The sequence below is a fragment of the Anopheles coluzzii genome, chromosome 2 (assembly GCF_943734685.1).
Source record: "Anopheles coluzzii chromosome 2, AcolN3, whole genome shotgun sequence".
Lineage (NCBI taxonomy): Eukaryota > Metazoa > Arthropoda > Insecta > Diptera > Culicidae > Anopheles > Anopheles coluzzii.
Genome location: NC_064670.1, coordinates 121,685,953 through 121,700,849, shown reverse-complemented (window position 1 = coordinate 121,700,849; position 14,897 = coordinate 121,685,953). Strand labels below are relative to the sequence as shown.

General features: G+C 45.1%; 2 protein-coding genes across 8 annotated transcripts in view; both read right to left on the bottom strand.

Annotated features, from left to right (window-relative positions):
* The window catches only part of LOC120954006 (rap guanine nucleotide exchange factor 4), a 111,812-nt gene extending 99,360 nt beyond the window's left edge, over positions 1–12,452 (bottom strand). For 3 of the 7 annotated variants that reach the window (XR_005751429.2, XM_040374497.2, XM_040374501.2), the window contains exon 1: positions 12,223–12,452. The gene's annotated coding sequence lies outside the window, so the exon portion shown is untranslated. Of the gene's footprint in view, positions 1–12,083; positions 12,172–12,222 lie in introns of those variants that run through there. The other 4 variants (XM_049606371.1, XM_040374500.2, XM_040374499.2 and 1 more) reach the window with 4 other exon arrangements.
* The window catches only part of LOC120949158 (klaroid protein), a 175,224-nt gene that overhangs the window by 116,728 nt on the left and 43,599 nt on the right, over positions 1–14,897 (bottom strand). The window lies entirely within an intron of this gene.

Sequence of the window (14,897 nt, the reverse complement as noted above, 5' to 3'; positions counted from 1 at the left end):
AAAAATGTCTTCAAGACACAACATTTGCTTTGAACCACCTTCTCTTAGGTACAGTTAGCAAGGAGCTTACATAAAAAATCGGGTTTTGAGAATTCACGCTGTATTTTAGAATGATATGCAAAAATAAAACACGTTCCTCGTTTCATGTTACATGCGATACACAAACATTGCACGAAACGTCCATTAAAATGTCACTTCCACTCACCAGCCCGGATGATGACGGGTGATGATTCAATCTCATTATACTACAACCATCCAACGTCTGGGTGGGATGGCCAATGAGTTAACGAAACCGACGGTACGTCACATCGATCGCTTGCTTAATTAAACATCCTCCCACCGGTCACCGCCGATCTTCATGCAGCTTTATGAAAAAGGAACTCGCCTGCAACTCCCTTCGCTCCACGGTCTGCTGCGTTCCAGCTGACGAAGTATGAAGTCTTGCTGGATTTTATTAGACCATAACGATATGGCCCACGAAAGGATCCAAACAGCATGATGTTGCGGTTCGCCACCACAGCAGTGTGTCCTTTCAGCAACGAAGAGAAGGAACCCAGCAGTGCCCGCGACTCATCAATCCGATAACTGTTTCATTTCCTGACCCGTTGCTGTACCGCTGTCCGCTCTCAAATCAAGACCGTAGATTAAACGATCTCCTTCGGGAAATGGAGAGGTGGTTTTTGGGAGGGATGGTTTCGTTCCAATGTCATTTCATCGCTTGAAGAGATTAATTAATGATGCTGTGATTACACGTCGACGTCGGGGGGTGCTGACTGGGTTGGTTTTTGGGGGAGAAATACCGAGACCCGTCTCCCAGGCCGGTTTCGCGTGAGCTAATGTCAAATAATTATTTCCGCTTACGCGTAAGACGAGGGCCATATGTGCTCGAGTTTGATATGAAATTACTAATTAGAACACGATAGCAATTAATTGTGGAGATAAAATTAAGAGCCAGCGCTCGACAAGCGTTTTAATAGTTGTTGACGGAAGTTTGATTTGGGAAAAAGACAGCTGGGAGCTTTAAGATTTGATTTGGGAAATAGATTAGCCCGAGGGAAGCAATGAAGCTTTATCATTCGCCCATCTTATCTTTACGTTAATAAGCGGCAATAAAAATTCAGATAAAAAGTCTATAGAATAAAAGAATCGTAGTCTCAAACTGAGATCATAAAATTTAATGACGCTAATTTTAAAGCCAACTCTCACTGTTGCCCGCAAATTGCATACTTTTAGGTATATTTTGTTCTAATAACCCGCGGTGTATGCAACTTCCAAGACAAAGCGCCTAAAGTTATGCACCATTTGTGACATAATTACCTTCATGAGAAGCAATAAACAACAAAAAACAGCTCTGTGAAGAGGAAACCGTTCCTTTCTCATGCAAATAAACATGTCCTGCTAAAAAAATACATCATGCACCCTCTCTCCATCTTTTCAAAATATGCATGTCGGTCAAAATCGCAACAAAGTGGCAAAAGTACATTATTACCGCGAACATGCCAGCCACCACATGTGCATAATGCAAACGAGCCAGCTTCAAAAATATGTTTCCCTCACGTACCATTAGACACATACACACGCACACACACATAACCACAGAGACTACTTTCATGTTTATGCTATGGCGCTCGGTTCCTACGTTCTAGTGGCACAGCATGGCATGCATGCATACCCAGGACCCGTTAGTGTCACCTGCAGTCATTTCGACCTACATATGCTGCACATTGCATTGGCCGTCGTGCCAGCGCTCCGACGGTTCGCGCTGTACGGTCTGCTGAAGGTTTCGAGGCTTTTCATGCACGTTCACGGATGGCCCAACCCCCGCGATACGATGTAACGATCTTTATGGCCGAGCCGGTCGTACCGAACGCGAACAAGGCTATTTCAACGTCCCGTTCCTTTGCGATTCGGGCGAGCGGCTGTATCTAATGAAGCCTATGAGGCATAACTTCCGGATGAAATAGGCGGTCGTTGCTGCTGATTGAAGCTCTCCCGTCGGTGGTTGCAGGTGTACCCAGTCGACGTGGAAAGCGGGCAATACATCTAGTAGGTTTACAGTGTTGGTGGAACTTTCCGCTGTTGAAAATCTTTCATAAATTTATTAATAACACAGTTTTGAAAATTATTTAATTGATGCATCAAAACCTTCGAGAAGCATTGAATTACTTTCTTTAATTTCGAGGATTGAAGGAAAATAATTCAAAGGAAAGGAGGATCTTTAATATTTCGAGGATTTTTTAAATAAATATTTCCCATTAAATTTCACACTCATCACACTGCTAAACGAATTCGACATTAGGTGGGACCATGAACATACCGCAGAGCGCGAACGAGAAAAGTATCAAATAAACCTTGATGAACCTTGCCCATCCAATCCTGCTGCGGGGTATCCTGCGGGCGACTACTCTACCATGCTGATCACAAACAGGACCCTCTCCAGGCAAGCCGTAATGAATCGCTTCCCGGAACCATATCCTGTGACTGTGGTTCGCAAAACGATGGCTATTTTCGGGATGCGCGCGAGAGTGTCACCATATGGGGGGGTGGTTAGTTCGCCCAGGGTTAACGTTCGCCCGTGTCCGGTGTCTGCTTTCCTTTTCGTGCACCTTCACCGTCTAAAAATGTCCTGCCAAGACCAACCTGCCAAAGCGAGGCGACGAATGGGAGAGAAAACTTGTTTGTCTTTCATCGGGGAAAAGTTGAAATTAGGTTAGGCTTGTCCATAAATAAAGTCCATCAAAAGTCTCTGCGGGACGATGGCGGTGTGCCGAAAATGGTTAAAGTCTTTTAGTTGGAAGGGAGTGTGAGGGAAAAAATCGAGCTCACTTCTTCTGCCCGGAGCACATAAGATGTAGCGTGTGCTTCGAATACTACCTGTTTGCGCTATCATATCCTATTAGGGACTCGAAGCCTTTTACGGTCTTATACGATCGATATGTTAAAGGTCAACGTACAAGATGTTTGCCGTTTCGGAAACGGCTCAGAGGTCTTGTTTTGCTATTTAGATGATCGCTTTGAGAAGCAAGTGCAGTAAGCGATACTATGCAGACCTTAGGCAAGCGTTCTGCAATGATGCAAGTTGCATCGAAAGCAATATAAATTCATACATTTTTTATCTTCCCTGTCTACTGTGCAGAATCTACCTCGGGCTGCCTACAATATCGTAAAAACCATCCTCAACTTCTTCCTGCCACCTCCCATTCCCCATTAGTATCCCGTTTTCGTAATCAACCACCTGCGGTTACTTCATTTCTACAAACCACCAGGTGCCTCCATTCGGGGTTGACGGTTTCAAAATTTATAACTTTATATACCGGCAAAGGTACACTGGCTGGCGCAGTATCGTTTGCATGTTAAACTGTCAAAAAACCGAACCCAAACAAACGATAGCCCTCCCCACATCCACACTCTGGACCGTCCGGGAAGGGGCAGCATGGTGGGACCCATTAAACGTATGCTTACATGCTCCCGTATGCTTGGGCCCTATTCATCCCCTGCATTGCCGTCTGGGTCCAGCAGGGTGGAAAGAAATTTAAAATTTATAGTCCGTCCCTGGATCAACATTTCCGGCAATACACATTGAGCTTGAGGAGCAAAGGGGGAGAGGCCCGAAGCTTCCGGAAAGCTGGCAGGATATAAAGTGGAACTTTTTTCATCATCTTCGCTGCATGTGACATGGAGAATTGTTTTTGAGTAAGGACACACAGTTTGCGGGGCCAGTTGGCAGGATGTTTGACTCGTTTTGCTATTTAAGCAATGGAATGTAGAAGTGTGTTTTCGGAGAATTGTTTTGCACACCGGTGTATGTTCCTAGTAAAGCAGAAGCTTAGATTCATTTAAATAAGCACTAAAAGCTTTCTTTTCTTTTCATTTCGATTCATTTTTGAAATCACATTTCCTTTACCTAATCCTACTTTAATTATGTGTGGCAGGGAGGTCCTCCACAAAAAAAGAGGGCCACGAGCTAGATTGGGATCCTTTCCATTTTCCAAATCCTAATTGTCACCAATAGCGTCACCAATGGCTTCTACTAACAATCAGTAAAGGTCTCAATTACCTGGCGAAATGGAGGAAAAAAAGAAACAACACGGAAGCAACAAAGACAACATAACCCTTTTCTCGATCGAATTGTCCCATCCGGCAAGGGGATCCCACGTGTGCGCGTGCACACCCTTTCCTACACAGCGAAACCCCTCTCCGTTTGACGGTGCTGTGTGCACAAAAGCTTCTTGATCCTGCCATCCTCCCCTGTGTCTGTGTTTGTCCCTTCCTTACAGTATTAAGAGTGAATAAGAATGGTCCCATTGCGAAGCTCATTTTCAGCCCGGCCAAATAAAAATGTACACATTCGGGGACGACCCTTCCATTTCTTCGGGAGGGGCATCCACTCTAATGAACCCAAGAGTTCTACACGATGCTGCTGGTTCATAGTTTTGATCTTGCACAAATCGAAAGTAAGAGAAAAAAAACGGCTGCCCAACTCTTATCGAACAGGGAATACACAGGGCCAAAAGCGAACGAATGAATGGAAGAAAACCGGGCAAGGTAAAGCCATTTACATTTGTTCGTTTTCAATTTCATCGTAATCCTGAATAAATTTGACTTCGTTTCGGCTTTGATTCGGGCCTGGCAAACGGGCGATATTACGCATCACACACACACACGTACACACACAGAGGAGCGTTTGGAGATGAAAAGCTTTGAATCCGGACGAAAATAAAAACGTATAAAGTACGTTGGCTTCCGTCTTCTTACCTCATTTTGAGTGGTTCGTTTGCTCGTTTCGGCTTTCGGTGATGCCTTTTTTCCTATTTCGCCTCACACCTGGAGGTCTTTATACCGGAAGAGTTCTATTTTGGTCTCATTATTCGTTTTCGCTTTCAAAGTGTGAGCACCTTTGCTTTGGCCTTGTTCAATCGGGTTGGATCTGGCAGGTTCAAATCATGTACGTATTAAAGTCTTTAATTTTGTTTGTAAGATTACTGGGAAGAATGCTATCTGTACAACATTTTCGTCTAAAATTATGCAATCGGTATAGCAAACGATGAGTTTTAAATCCATTTGACATACATTTAAGCTTGAAAGTGCTTCTCTTTTTACAATTCTACAATCTCAATCACTTATTCCCGCTCGAATCCACCTAAAAGCGTCTAGTCGCACATTAAAAGCATGCATGCCATCGATTCGACAACTATTCCATGAATGTCCCGAGTCGATATGTCTTCATCACCGAATCCTTTCCTTTCACATCCAATCTAGACAATTTGGCCACGTTTTCCGACTCCATGCTCAACTCAATTTACCCTCAAAATGCCATAATTTGGCCACAAACCAACTCCCCCCCCCCCCTTGGGTGGTGTCAATGGTGAGCATCTGGACCCTTTGCCACATAGACCACCAGGGGAAAAAAACATGGAACAGTTTGCAAAATGCTTCACACCCCAACCAAACCCCTCCAAACCGTTCACTTCCGGCCAAAATTTCGAACGTCATCATGATGCCGTCGGAATTCCTTCCCGGGCGCCCATCCCGCACGACTGGTGTGGAATTTCATCCCTTCATTCTCTTCCCGCTTTTAGCCAAAAAGACCAAGAATCATCATGTCCTTTTGGAAATGGTGCAAGCAAGTGAAGATGAGTTCTTGGAAGGCGGACGACGCAAACTCGGATGGCCAAAAGAATGCGGCCCCTAATAGCGGCACTAAGCTGGCCCTACCGGCACTATCAAAGAAGACGGTGGCGTTGATGAAGCCCGGCAGGTAAAGCCCAGCATTTGAGCCAAGCTTAGGCCGCGGGGCCATGGGGATTCTCAGCGCTCATTTTCTCAAGCACTCATGAGTGCTTTTGAGAAATCCTCGTTCTCAGCGTTTGTCGAATCGGAACAAAATCGGTTTTGAGAATCTTTGAGAATCTTTGAGAAAGATGACGATGCAGCGATCGGCTAACTGAAATATGGAGAATTGCGCTATTTGTTTATCGGAAATCACTTTGGAAAATGTATTCAATGTTTAAAATTGAAAACGTTAAAAAAATATGCGATTAAAAACTGTTTTTCTATTTAAAGCTCTAAATAAAGCTTGAGTGTCTATATCAGTTTCTCAGAGTGAGAAAAACTGACGACGGCCACGGGCTTGAGTCTGAGAACAAGTTTTGAGTGCTTGAGAAACTTAAATGAGTGCTTGAGAACGTTTTCTCAGCTTGAGAAAGCCCCGTGGCCCCGCGGCCTTAAGGGGTAACGCTAATTCAATTTTGCTCCGAGACTTTCGGGGCTTTTCCACTAAAAGGTGGGTTTTTTGCAAAGGAATAAAGTAGAGAACGGTATTGTTGAGCCAAACAGCTAAATTATACAAATTGTGTGATAGAAAGACGGCATGCGTGTAAAGAGAAAGGAAACATTACAATGTTCCCGCTCCAATTCTTGCTTTAGCAAGTAACTCTCCACCCTGTGAAGCTTCATAGGCTTCAGCTTTTATTCACAAAATGGTACTCTGCATTGAACTGTGAAGTTCCGATTGCTCACTTCACTCGATTACCCGGCTGTCAGCTATCGTCAGCTATGCTCAATGCCGCGATCGATCACAGCCCGAGCGCCGAGTTGAGATTCGTTGATTGAATTTGCTCGCATTAAGCGCATCATGTCAGCTTGGTCGCGCGTTCACGTTTGACAGTTCAAGCGCAATGGGCAATGACAGTTTTTGTACAAATCTGCCAGAACAACCAAGGGCTAGTACAACTGCACTGCATCACTGGCGTTATGGCACACGGGGGCAGCAATCGATGTGGAATATCATTCCGAGAACAAAAAGCAACAGGCAAAAAAACCTTTTGAGTCCGGAAACGGATACTGAATGAAAGGAATGGCACAAAACCTTTCTCCCATTTGTGCTTTACTTCGTTCCGCTTTTATTTTTATCTCTCCTGACACCCTGAGCCGCCAGTACGCGCCAGTGAATTAATTGTACAGTGGAAAAATCATCCATTTTACAGACTAATGCCATGATACGATCGACGGGCTCGTCCGAGGCTTTGCCCACCTTTTTTCTTTGTCTCTCACATTCATGCTTTCACCTTTTGAAGCAGGTTTGAAAGAGCAGGCGAAACGGACGGACTGCGAGTGTTGGAAAAGTAGTAGAGCAGCGAGTTGTAAATGGGAGCAGCGCAACCATTTTGCATAGCATTCCCGCGTTTAGGCAAGCGGCGATACGAGTACTGTGCGCTATTCCGATAATGCCAGTGCAAGCAAAGTGGATGGAAATGGATTCGCCCAAGGGGAACAGTACTGGCTTTTTTGCAGCTTTTTGTTTTGCTCGTGTTAGTGGCCATGGTGCTGAAGACTCTTGATTACGGAATGCAACAGGTAAGAAGCCATTTTTTCCGACAAAGAGAAGGGGACTGGTGAATTTTTTATTCACCACGTCAGATCAATTAGGGACGCATACAGGACGTATAATTTTGTAGTAGGAGTAGTATTTGCCATTCATGAGGCTTAATGGAGCATGAATATGGATGTGAAAATGTCAATCAATAACAATGACATTAGCAACAATGTTTGGATTCTCCAATGGACTGCAGTTTTCTAGTCAAAAAAATGGTCGCTTTTAGACGCTTTAGACGTATTTGTTCCTAGCATTGCGTGTTTTTGAATTATCAGCCTTAAAGTATGCATTCCGCGAGACAATTAATCTATAAGAAGCTTGTTTCTATATAATTAATCATTCCGCAGAGTTTTCTGCCGATTTATTAATAAAACAGCGCTCTTTTCTTTTAATCACATCAATCTATTCCCTATTTAAACAATTGACCAACCTTAATCCCCTTACATTCTTTTCTTTTCTCCTTTTGACCTTCATCGTCACGCTTTAGTGCCCGCTCTTTTGTAACATTTTACGATCATATTTCATTAGGAGCTGGCCCGGATCTGGCGGGAAAATGAATTATCCGCAACATCATTTTCGCCCGCATCGTTCATCCGTTAGCGAGCCATCAAAAGGGGCATTTAGCGTCGTCGATAGCGTCACCGGATCGGAGCCAAAATAGGGAGCAAAAACTTCACCACCAAAGCACTTCATTAAAAGAAAAAAAGCCAGACTCCTGGCCAGCTTTCCCGGAATGGTCTGGCTCCTAAAAACAATACAAAAAAATCACACCCTCAACCCGACACCCTCTTCCACCATTGAAGCTGACAGGGTAGCGCGCTTCGGACGGCTTTTGGACGCAAAAATTTAATTAAAGCGAAAGCAATTAAAGCTAAACGAGTTAATGAAACGGGTGATGGTCGCCATTGAACTTCGAGCTGGCTGGCTGGCTGGCTGGCTGGCGTGTAGCGTGATTTTCCCGTGCCAGAGTGCGTGAAGCACTATGCAAACTTTACTCCTTTCCCGTTGCCCGGTCGTCATCTCACGCCCGTGCCTAAATCGCACCAAACTCATCCTTGCAAGCAAGAGGATGATAAAAAGGGGTCAATGAAGAGAAAAATGACCGTGGAGAATCACTTCAAAATCAATCTTCCACGGTAAATATCGTGCGCCAGCACTTTCGGATGGATTTTTCACCCACCAAGTGGTGTTTGCATCCTTTTTTATTAGCTTTGCGAACGGTTCGTACAGACTGTACCTAGCCTTCCAGTGCTGGACCGTGTCGAAAAAGTGGTTTTTCGTAACAGTTGGTGAATATTTCTTGAACCACATACACATTCGCGCAACGGCGAGACGGCTTGCAATGCAACCTACGGCCATCGGCGCTTGGGGGGGGTTTGACCGAGACTATACATCGAGACGGGAAGTTGGACGCATTTTACCCCGGCATCTCAGCTGCGCGGCGAGAGAGCCACAACAACAACGCGTGGGGAGAGTTTTGTTTGCAAAGCAGGTTTTTTCAGGCTGTTTTATGCGAAGGCGGCCACCACCTCGCGAATGGAACCCGCTCGACTGCTTACACCCCCGCGCTCAGCAAACACACACACGCAGTAGAATCGAAGGCAACATACGGCGGCAAGCATCTCATAAACCGAAGCATTCGATGTTTGTGTGTACGCGGTGGTTTTGCGCGTGCCGTGCCGTGGTGCGTTAATCCAACGCGGATGACCTTAATGACATCATAACCGCACCGCGACACCGCGACACACTGTCAACAAAACGGTGAGCGCAGCTTCTTCCCTCACCGGCTTGGGTCTCTATCTGGCCGATTCTGGCGTTTCCGAGTGTAGCGAAACAAAACCCAAAGCCGTTTGATTGGATTCTTTATGATAATGACCTGCTCCGGGTTGGCTCGACGGACAAGCAGCAAAAGTGAAGATTTAGTGAAGCTTTTGCCATCAGAGAGGTGTAGAAATTGTAGTTAGATCAATATTTACTCTCCCAATATTTTAGCGTGGTCAAGTGGTTTGTGGGAATTATTGTTCTTCATAACCACTTTACTTCCTTATGCTTTGGTGTGTGTGTTTTATAGCAACTTTAATCCAAATTTAATGGTATTTTCAACGCCAAATTCAACACAAAAAACGATCACAAACAGACCAGTGGTGGTGTCGAAATAATTAACATTGTGTAAAACGTTTATTGCAATTGTACCACCAGTTCTTGATTCAGATTAATGAGTCCAAATTATTCATCACGATCCAGCACTGCCCTTTCGCTAGTGAAACTCTTTCCTCTTTCACTAAACCTTCTCTAGAGCGAGAGAGGAATGAAAAAGGGAAAAATCTAAAGCACGACTAACAACAAACAAAAGAAAGGGAGCTTTTCCATCTTAGAATGGTAGATGGCGGGCCAAACAAAAAAAATGGTAAGCTGTAATGATTAGATATTCACCGGGAGTGCGGACGAGACTTGAAGCAAAGGAACCGTAGCAGATGGTGAATAAATTATGGACACGATGGAAGGAAAAAAGCAGGTGAGTGAAAAACTCGACAAGCAGCAGCCTAGCAGAGTCTAGCGAAAAAGTCTGCCCAAAAATGAAATGATGTTCTAATCATTCTTTATATTCATAAACATGTTTCGAGCTAAAAAATGACGTTTTTGTGGAAGTGTTTAAATACTTCATCTTTCTTTTTTTGATACATTTATCACTCTCACTCTATTGTTGCAATCAAATCAACAGATTTACCTTTCTTCTTATCTGATTTATTAATCGAACAAGAACTTTTGTCCAAAATACCATAGGCAACCCCAAATTTCGCTTCTTCCTTTTCCCCGCTTCGACCGCTGCTCATTTATCATCATAAAGCAAAAGGCCAATGGCGATGGGCAAACCAAACAGGGGAAATAAAGGAACCTTTTCTTAGCCTTCCCATTTTCTGCATTGGTTGCCTCATCGCGGTCACCCCAAACAGTATCGGCGTGTGACGTCGTGTTGCTTGGCTCGAGATGTTGGTTCTCGAGGCTTTAAATAATCTCTTGCCAAATACGAGTCAATCTCATCAATATTAAACGTCGCCCAAGCTCTCTCACACACACTCACAGCCAACCAGTCACAGTCCTTCGTGGAAGTCAGTGCACATTAAGCTCATCCGCTTACTAACAGAAGCATCTTTAGGGAGGACCGAAGTTCCTTTGCCGCAGACAAATTTCTACTTTCTTGATCCGAAAATTAAGATGCTGTACCACAGCTTCTTATCGCTCTTAATCTTGCAAAAATGCAACCAAAATCCCCGTGTCGTGTGTCGAGCAACGACGCTGGATGCAAACCACCCGTACAAAGTGGGCACTGTTGCACCGGAACGCATTAAAGCGTGGTACACGGTATGTGGTTGAAACAGGTTCACCTACTCACTCAGCTCTGGTGTCTTGTATTGCTGGCGTGTTGTTCGCAGCATGAAGCCGGAGCGTACAGAACACCTAGAAGAACCTTGGCATTAACTTCCGACCGTAGCCGACGGTCAGACAAATCGATTCGATCACAAAACAGACACGAGACGCTTTTTTCTTGGTTTAAACCCGACTGGTGGTGCATTTTATATCAACTACCATATCTTTTATGCTGCTTTATGCAAAGTATGCAAAAAATGACTCCACAAGACCAGGGAACCCTTTTAACACACACACACACACACACATGCTAGAACACGTAGACGCAAACGGAAACGCTATTAAATTAGAATGATGGTCGCCCACAAATGACGATAAAAAGGCGATACTTCCCCACTGGAGCTTTACTACATTATTCACCTCTGAACCAGGGGGACGGTAATTGATATGGATGGGAATCTAGCTGAATCTGATGCTGCTCGGGCCGCTCTAATTTAGACACAAACGCACACACACACACACCCAGGGTGAAAGAAACTACTTTTCGTCAAACTTACCCAAAACACAAATGCAGCAACAACAAAAAATGGTTGAAATGCCGCCGAAACGAGGAAGCGATCCCTGCACTGGATGGTGCGGACGGGGAATGCGGTGGCTCGCTTCGTTGGCACGTGGCAGACGATGGCACAAAAGGGACACAACAGGTAAGCAGCAGCGTGTTAATTATGAATCACGCTGTCAACGAACGCCGTTGCGAGAAGCAAGCAGTAGGCTTGGGCAATGGTTTATGGGCCGTTTCTTTCCTTGGAGGAGAAGGATGTGTCACCCAAAATGTTTAGCATGAAGCTCTGCTGTTTTTTTTATCAGGTTATAGAAAAATCACAAATTGATTATTTGTTTCACATTTTTGGTTGATATTTTTGCACACACTTTTTACACTCTTTTTTTTTTTGGGAACCTCTGACAACACTAAACGAACAACAGAGCGTTTGTGTTCAAACACCAACACTGCAAGAACCAATCCTTTCTATTTTTTCCCTTTACTCTCGGACACTATTTCAAACATTTACACCGATATTGTGTATGTGTGTGTGTGTCCCCTGCACCCGAGGTCTGAGGCTACGTTTAATAACTTTGATTTACTGCTTCAATTAGAATGTTGTACGCGCACGGATCTGGACGGAAGGTGGGACACGCGGGCGCTCCATCGTTTAACCTTAACCACCACGCAAGGTGACCAAGCGAGAGAGCATTGATGTCGTTAGCGCACACACCCACACACACACACACACAATCACACACATGCACGCACAACACTGTTACCAACCATAAAACTGACCTTTCCTGTTCAAGATTCTGGGGAAGTTTGGCCAACCTTCACAATCAAACACACACAGGAGTGCACACGCAAACCCATACGTAGCCGGAAGTGGTACTACGGTGCACCCGGAAATGAATTAAAACTTCATTAAAATTACCAAAAGCACGCCAACTCGACACTCTCACTAGCTGTTTAAACGTTTGCTACGAATTTCAACACCCACAAGGTACCGCACGAACAGCACCAGTTGCTGATCCCGCGCCAGTAACGCACCGTAACGCACCGCAAATGTAACGGGCCAAAGCAAAGCAAACGGAGCAGCGCAAAGCTTTCTGGGGCGGCCCGCGTATCGGTCTGCACCGGGCGCGCGTTCAGATTCAACTGAGAGCAAGGTGACGGTGCTGCTAGCTTGCGAGCGTCTGCAGCAGCAGCAGCAACCAGCCGGACCCACCGTCGCCCGGGTTGCAGCACGCAGTAGGCGCGGGATTCGTTCGGGTCGCGCGAGCTTCGAAAAGCTCCGCCAGCGAGTGTGAGCGCGCGCACACCCGAAGCAGACGACAGCAGGCGTCGTGGTCGTCTTTTTGATAAGGTTTATCCCGATACGGCTTGTCGAAGGGCTGGCGAAACCCTGATGCTGCCTGAGTGGTTGCCGCACGATTCCTGGGGCTGCACCGGGCTGCCGTACATTCAACAGGATTGCAAAACAAAGCGTGTCTGGAACGCGCGTTCGCTTTGCTTTTGGGGGCAAACGGGATCTGTTTAGCGGGAGAGTGAGTGACTTGTGTGCTAGAGAGCGTGAAGTTTGTAAGTTGGTCTAGAGAGCGAGAGCGAGTATAATGCCTAGCAAGGATTGATAACGAAGTAGTGATAACTGAAGGGGAGAAATACATTTCAAAGTTCCTAGGAAATAAATTTGATACGAAAACATCATAACAAATTGAAGAAAATATCATAACTTGCATAAATTTAGGCACTACATCTAATCAACTAAAACCGTTTAGTTAATTTGCCTGAAAGTATGCAATCTGTGCAACAAAATATTCCCTTTAAAAGACTTTGCAGGAATTTGCAAAGCTTTAATCCCAGTTTAATCGGCCCATTAAATTAAGTCCATTGCTTCCTACTTCATACAAGAAAAACTGGCTTAAAATTTTAAATTATATTTCCAATTTGACTTTAAACGGCACCACTGTGCCTGAGGAATCGTTCTATGTCTACTTCCGGAAGGCACACTCATTACATGACACTCACTCTCCCACCGGTGGCTGAAGTAATGCTGGCACAGCAGGCTCTCCCGAAGAAGAATTCTAGGTCGTGAGCGAACCATCCGGCTCCAGCTACAGGTGAAATCCATCACGAACAGCTCATTCAACCCGTTTCTGCACGGCGTGGAGTTGGCGTACTCGGTTTCCCTAGCTTTTGGAGTAGTAATCAAAATGGATTCTGAGGTGTATGTGGAGATTCAATTATTGTTTGTAGGTAAAGTACTAATTTCAATCAAATTGTTACTTAAAATGAAGCTTTAAGTAAATAAACAACATGTTTTGGGCTTTTACTGAGAATTCCTTTCAAGACACAGTTGAATCCAATACTTGTCTTATGTCCACCGTATTCATCATAACACACCACACCTCACCACTTGTCCACTTTGGCTCTGAGAATTCGCGGCTACCTGGAAACCCATCCTCCATTCTTCATATCTTGTGCTAATCTGCTGGCTTCACTCCGCAAAACTATCCGTCAGCTGTAAGCAAGGACAAAACAAACGTCATCAACTTGGCGAGTGTCCTACACAACCAAAGATTGACAAGGTGGTGGCAGCAGCCGCATGCCTCCCTCCTCCCATTAACACCCAACTTCAGCGTCAGGTATGCTTGGCTCTTGCCACCACACTCTTCACACTCAAACAAAAACAGACAGGCAGCACGGTACAGGGAAGACATCGGGAAACAAAGCACTGTGAGGGATTAATTCTTCATAACAAAAGTTACCTTCATCATCATCCACCAGAGTTCTGCTTTCTTGCCCCCCCCCCCTCGGTGGCCAGCTGTACCGCAGGAAATCATTATGCTTTAAATAAATAATCAACCAAACAATCGAAAGACGTTGCCGAGTGAGGTGTTTTGTCTTCCCGATCCCCATTTCTGACAAGCGTTCCGGGCGCTTGTTTGGTGAGGAAATAATGTGCTACTAAACGGTGGGAAGTCGTTTCGGAAAACATGGGGCATATTCGAATGGGGAAAACACTACTGCTAGAGTTGATGCTAGAATGGAACCCTCAAAAGCATGATCTAAAACGTGAAAACGGCTTTCGAACAGGAAGTGGGACGAACTGAAGATATATGGGTGTGTGTCTGAAGGAAATGTGGATAAAACATTCATACACCTTGACCATGGACGCACACCACGATAGCTCAACATCCTTGAGTCTCCCACGGCACTAAGCTTGGGACACACATTTACATCCACTACACACACACACACAAACACCGAGGAAACGGCAACTTTATAACAAAGTAAAACCGTCTCACACCTCGCAAAAGCAACAATGCTTTTAAGCGACGAGCAAGGGCCCGTCAGCCCGATGATGACGTAGCAGCGAGCGTGCGGTGAGAGTCCGTTTTCCCGCAGCAACAAAGAAGCGGGGAAGCGTTAACAACATCCCACAGCACAACGTTTGCAGGATTTAAAAGTGCTTTGCTGTCTTTATTGATTTTACTAACACAACACCTGCTGACTGCGGTTAAGGTGGGGAGGGCGTTTTAGGGGTTTGGTGGTTGGATTTATCCTCACTTTGGCGTCCAGGAGTGGTATGGAGGCACTCTCATTGTT